Raw genomic sequence first — 6723 nt, forward strand, 5'->3', positions numbered from 1 at the left:
TGCAGTAGGGGTTCAGTTTGGTAGGATGGCTTTAAACTTGTGTTCTTCGAGATAGTCTCAGAACCAAAGAAGAAGAAGCCGCGTTGTAAGCATGTCAGTGATCCAAGCACACCAAAAAAGAATCAGGAGTAAGGTGATGTCCCACAGCCCAGACCAATCAAGATGCTTCAAGTGATTGGCCAGGATCTTGGAATTCAAGCTGGCGAGCTCTGGGTGGAGCAGTTTATGGCTGCCCCTACGATTAAGCATGATGCAGTTTCTGATGATTAGTCTCATCCCCCCTATGTGGGTTGGGCGCGCCCATAAGTTTCTCGTTATCTATATGCTTTGTTTCTGTTTCCAAGACTTATGTTTTATTTTGGTGTGTTGTAAGTCTGTATGTCAGTTCTGTGAAGAGACATGTTATCCTTTAATGTGTTTGTGTTTGGCTAGTTGCTATGTAACCTGCCAATGGATGCTACTATCTATGGTTATTAATTGGTAGTACCTATAATAGAAATTGGAATGTTCTCTGTTGGAATGTTAGAGGTTTGAATTCACCAGCTAGGCAGAGGGCGGTTCGACAGAAATTGGAGGAGAGTCAATGTGTGGTGGCTTGTTTCTAGGAAACAAAATATGCATCTTATATGCTTAAGGAGATTCGGTCATTCTGTCCAAAGAAGTTTGATAATTTTTCTTTTGCCCCTTCACAAGGTGCCTCTGGTGGTCTTTTGGTTGTTTGGAATTCTACACTTCTTCATGGGGATTTAATTGTGGTACAATCATTTGGGATGGTCATTAAATTCTCTTAAAAAATGAGTGCAGATGTTTGGATCCTAGTTAATGTTTATGGACCTTGTCAAGCGGAATTAAGAGACATCTATGTTGATTGGTTGTTTCATTTGCAAATTCCTTTTGAGGAGAATTGGCTGTTGCTGGGTGGACTTTAATTTCATCAGATCTCATGATAACAGAAATTTTCCAAGAGGGGACATGAATGATATGTTCATTTCTAATGAAATCATTGGGCATTTGGGACTACTTGAACTTCCAATTAAAGGAAGGTCTTATATCTGGTCCAATATGCAAGACAATCATCTATTAGAACAAATAGAGTGGTTTTTTTTACTTCCACCAATTGGGTCACATATAATCCCCTCACAGAAGTTTTGGCTCTGACAAGAACTATCTCTGATCATGTACCATGTGTGGTTGTGATAACCACCTCTATTCCTAAAACCAACATATTCAGGTTTGAAAACTATTGGACGAAGGTGAAGGGCTTCCTGGACTATGTAGCCAAATCTTGGAGTAAGCCTTCTCACAAGGCCCAACCTACAGCAGTTCTGGCACACAAATTTAAAAACCTGAGATATGATGTGAAGAGATGGAAGTTGGGAATTTCAAAGATGAAACTTGCTATTGATAAGTGTAATAAGGTCATTGAATGGATTGCCAGGATGGAGCAATTTAGACCCCTGTGCAAGCAGGAATTTAACTTCAGGAAGATTGTTAAATCTCATCTTGAGCAACTACAACATCTGCAATTCTTGTACTGGTAAAAGAGGTGTATTGTGAGATAAATTAAAGTGGGGGAAGAAAATAGTAAGTTCTTTCATGCGATGGCTTCTGAAAGACATAAAAGGAATTCAATTGCAAACTTGACCTTGGCTGATGGTACAGTGATATATGTGCATAGCCAAATGGAAGGAATATTGTGGTCTTCTTACAAAGGTCGCATGGGCACTGCCAAAGGAATTGTAATGGGTTTTATCTACCTAATCTGATTAAGCCTGTTCATGGGCTGGATGTTCTGACTGAGCCCTTTTCCGAGGAAGAAATGGACCAAGTGGTAAAATGTATGTCAATTACCAAAGCACCAGGCCTAGATGGTTTCAATGGATTGTTTCTCAAGAAATGTTGGCACGTAGTTAGACATGAATTCTATGCCCTTGCAAACCATTTTTAGAAGGAAAGGCAAATCTAGAAAGTATTAATGCTTCTTTCATCACTCTGGTTCCTAAAAAATCTTCACCAGAGCATGTTGGGGACTATAGGCCAATTTATTGGACATGATTGGGCATTAAGTTCCTCACCAAAATGGCTACTAACAGATTCCAAAAGGTAATTCTTGAGTGTGTTCATAAAAACCAGTATGGTTTATTAAGACTAGAACCATTCAAGAATGCATTGGATGGACTCTAGAGTACTTACATCAATGCCATCAGTCTAAAAGACCCATTCTCATACTCAAATTGGACATTGAAAAGGCTTTTGATTCTATTGAACATGAAGTCATATTAGTGCTTCTAAAGTACAAGGGATTCAACATCAAGTGGATAGGTTGGATTCAATAGTTCCTCACTTCTGGATCATCTTCCGTTCTTTAGTTGCCAATTGCCGGGCATGATAAAGATTTTCCTATTATCCAATATGCTGATGATACTTTGCTTGTATTCCCTGCTGAGGAAGGGCAGCTCAGGGCCCTGAAGGAGATGCTTCAGGTTTTTACCATATCAACAGGGCTACATATTAACTTTGAGAAATCATCAATGGTGTCTATCAATGTTACCATAGAAGAAACTGTGAAGCTTGCTCGGGTCTTTGGATGTAAAGTGGGTGTTATGGCTTTCGCACACCTTTGTATACTAGTAGGCACTTCCAACCCTAGGATGGAGCATTTGATGCCACTGGTTACATGTATGGAGAGAAGGATGTCATCTAGTTCATCCTTTTTGGCCCAAAGGGGTAGACTCCAATACCTCAATTCTGCTTTATCATCCCTACTGATCTTTTTCCTCTGTAGTTTATCTATCCCATCAGGAATTCTCAAACAGTTGGAAAGGATTCAGAGGCAATGTTTTTGGAGAAGGAATATGCAGGAACATTCACCATCTCTGGCTGCTTCGGATTTGATCTGCAGGCCCAAGAAAAAGGGTGGATCGGGCATCCTAAACCTAGGGTTACAAAATGCATCACTTTTATTGAAGCATGCCAACAAGTTCCTGAATAGGTTGGATCTCCCATGGTTAAAGCTAATTTGGAATAGTTACTATCATGAGAGAGTACCACACGGTACTGAGCCATGTGGATCATAATGGCGGAGGAATATTCTGAAGATTTTGGATAATTTTCGGGAGGCAACTTGGGTGCAAGTGAAACAGGGGGATACTGTCCTTTTCCGGCAGGACAAATGGAACATTGGTAACTCACTTATCCCTCTTAAAGACAAATTCCCCCAGACTATTCTTATATGTAAAAGACTCTTGGACATTGGTCTAGGAAGGATTAAGCACTCCTCATATGTCACTCTGGTTTAATCTGCCTCTTTCTCAACAGGCCTTTGTGGAGTTGTATTCACTTTAAGCTCTCATATGGGATTTTGAACCCAGCCCCAACCAAAATTATATGCCTTGGATGGGAACAAATAAGCCTTATACACCAAAGTCCATTTGTTGCTATGTGTACAGAGATCTCTCGTTTAATCCTTTGCTAAATTGGATTTGGGCTAGTTGTTGTACCTTGAAGATCAACGTCTTTGCTTGGATGCTCATCATGGACATATTGAACACTAAGGACATGGTTGATAGGAGACATTGGCATATGGAGGATGGAGTTTGCTGTAGGATATGCCATGCCTAAGTCAGGGAAGACATGCATCATCTGTTTTTTTCTTGCATCTTCGGTAGAAGAGTACGGAACTACTTGAAAGTTGATTGGGGCAATAGTAATGATATGGCCGTTGCAGCATCCCATGGTAAAAAATCTTTTCAACAACCTTTTTCCTCTCAGGTGGTGTTCATGGATTGTTAGAATATTTGGCTTGTTGGAAAGGCAAAGATTTTTCATAATGTCCAGCCTAGATTTACGATCTGGAAATCAAGATTTATAACTGATATGACACTTCTGGCACATAGGATAAAACCTAAGTTTAAGGAAGATTTGTTGAAATGGGTTTCTTTTTTGCCCCCCCTGAATGTAGCATCTATATTAGGTTAGGTCCCTAAACTTTTTTTCTTTTATTTGGGTTACTGTAAATTTTGTAATCTCTGGTTCAATAAAGCTTTATGGTCGTCGGGGTTTTTTCCCTTACAATATTCGGTCCAAAAAAATATCTATACAGACTACTCTGTTTTTAACAGATTCTGTTTTCGTTGTTTTATGTGCTTATTTTAATGATTCTGTGGTTTATATCGGGGGGCATAAGCCATGGTAAAGTTAGAATACAGTCGGTACAATTCAAAAACAAGATTGAAATAGGTTTTCAACAGTACCTATAGTAAAGTTTGGTTTACTTAAACCAGCGGATCTCATGAAATTTTGTGTAGTTTTGTCTGATTGAAGTTTTCAAGTTTTGAATGAGATCATGATGGATTATGGAATAAGGAGTGATAAAAGCGTAAGCTTGGGGATGCCCCAAGGCAACCCAAGGCAATATCTAAAGAGTACCAAGAAGCTATGCTTGGGGATGCCCTGGAAGGCATCACCTCTTTCTTCTAGGAACCATCTGTAATTTTACTTGGAGCTATATTTTTATTCCTCACATATAATGAGTTTTGCTTGGAGCGTCTTGTATCATCTATGTCTTTGATTTATATGCTGGTTAGTTTTCCATAATAAACCTTGCTGGACACGCCCATTTGAGAGGGCTAAATTATGCTATGATTTGTTAGAATCGCTCTTTATGCTTCACTTAAGTTTTTTGAGCCATGGAAATTCTCAAGTACTTCACTTATATATTTTTGAGCACGGTGGTGCTGTTATTTTGAAGAAATTTACTCTCGTGATTCAATTAGGTTATTTTGAGAGTTGCTGAAATTTTAAAGAAATCCTCTCTTTCTTCACTTATATAATTTTGAGAGTTCATAATTTGGAAGAAAGTTGTGCTCTCGTGCTTCACTTATACTTGTTTGAGAGCTTGTTATTTGCATTGGCAATTTGCTTTAAATGAAAATTAGTTCCAGCATGATGAATGTCCATGAAATATATAATGATAACTTTCATGAAGATCATTGGACATTAAGCTGGATTATTTGCAATAGTTTTGCGATATGAATATAGTAATATGTGAGCTATGTTCATGAGTAATTATGTTGTAGTAAGAATATTGGTGTTAAGGTTTGTGATTCCTTGTGCATGCACATGAAGTCAATAATTATGCTATGAAACTGCATCCTACTTGTGTTGCATTATTCGGTGTTAGCTATGTTTAATGTTCACTTATGATGATTTTTGTTCCTTGGGTCGGCGCTTCTCAATCTATTTGCTAGCCTTCACTTGTATTAAGCGGGAATACTGCTTGTGCATCCAAATCCTGAACTCAATGTTGTGCCAAATGAGTCGACCATACCTACCTATATGCGATATTTCAATGCCGTTACAAGTAAATTTGCAAGTGCCAACTCGAATATTCAAAATAAAATTCGGTTTTGTGTGCCCGTACCGCTCATGAAGTGGCTAGGGTGGCCGATATTTTCGTTGTTAAATAGGTTATTCTTAAGATGAGTGTTGATTCACTTGTGATTGCACAAGACTATGACGGTAATAGAGATTCCGAGTCCCAAAAAGGAAGATTTTTTTTATTTTATGTTTTCAAATAATAAATTCCATGGAAAGTGTTGGTATGGACGACACCCGTGGATACGGCTAGCCGTGGAATGTGAAAGAATGGTGGAAAAGGAATAAACTTTTTTTTAGTTTGGGAACCGTCTATAATTTGTTTAGCATGGAGGATATTGGGAACTCTTAGTCGTTCACGTTGATAGGAAAAGCATGCCACCCTAAAGAAAATTATCTCTAAGTTTTTCACTTTGAGCTATGACACGTCTACGAATCCCCGCTTCCCTCTATGAAGGGCCTATCTATTTACTTTACGCAAATTTTAATTTTTAATTTGAGTCTCCATCTTATCTTACAAAGAACCAGCTAAGGAACACCATTATAACATTTGAGAATTGGATGTAGTTAATATATTAGTGTGATACATGAATGGATCTTCATGTCAAATTATAGGGATAACGTTCTTTAGCATTAATAGTTTGAAAGACTTAGTTGCTTGTTGATATGCTTGAGTATTGGAATCTTCATGTAAAATTATAGACTTTTGCTTCGCATCATCTACAAGTCCATATGTTCATTCTAAAATAAATATAATATGATGAAAATGTGAGGCAACATTCAACTATCAAAAATTATGTTTCCATCATTTACCTACTCGAGGATGAGGAGGAATTAAGCTTGGAGATGTCGATACGTCTCCAATGTATCTATAATTTTTGATTGTTCTATGTTGTTATATTATCATTCTTGGATGTTTTATAATCAATTTATAGCAATTATATATCAATTTTTTGGACTAACCTATTGGCATAGTGCCTAGTGTCAGTTGTTGTTTTATGCTGTTTTTCCTTCGCAGAAATCCATATCAGATGAGGTCCAATTGCCACGAGACTTTATGGAGATTTTTAGACCAGAAAGAAACTTGGGGAACAAGATTGAGCAGCAGCCAAGGCTTTGGGGGCCCACTAGACACCGTGATGCACCAGAGGCCCCTAGCGCGGCCTCGTGTCTAGTGGGACCCTTGGGAAGATTCTCCACCGCCTCTGAGCTCTATAAATACCCCAATATTCAGAAAACCCTAGAGGAGCGGACGAAAAACTTTGCACCCGCCACAAGTTCCATAGCCACAAAAGCCAATCTGGATTTCGTTCCCGAGAGGAAAACAACCACGAAGTTGTTCACCAT

This window comes from Hordeum vulgare, chromosome 4H, assembly GCF_904849725.1.
Source record: "Hordeum vulgare subsp. vulgare chromosome 4H, MorexV3_pseudomolecules_assembly, whole genome shotgun sequence".
Lineage (NCBI taxonomy): Eukaryota > Viridiplantae > Streptophyta > Magnoliopsida > Poales > Poaceae > Hordeum > Hordeum vulgare.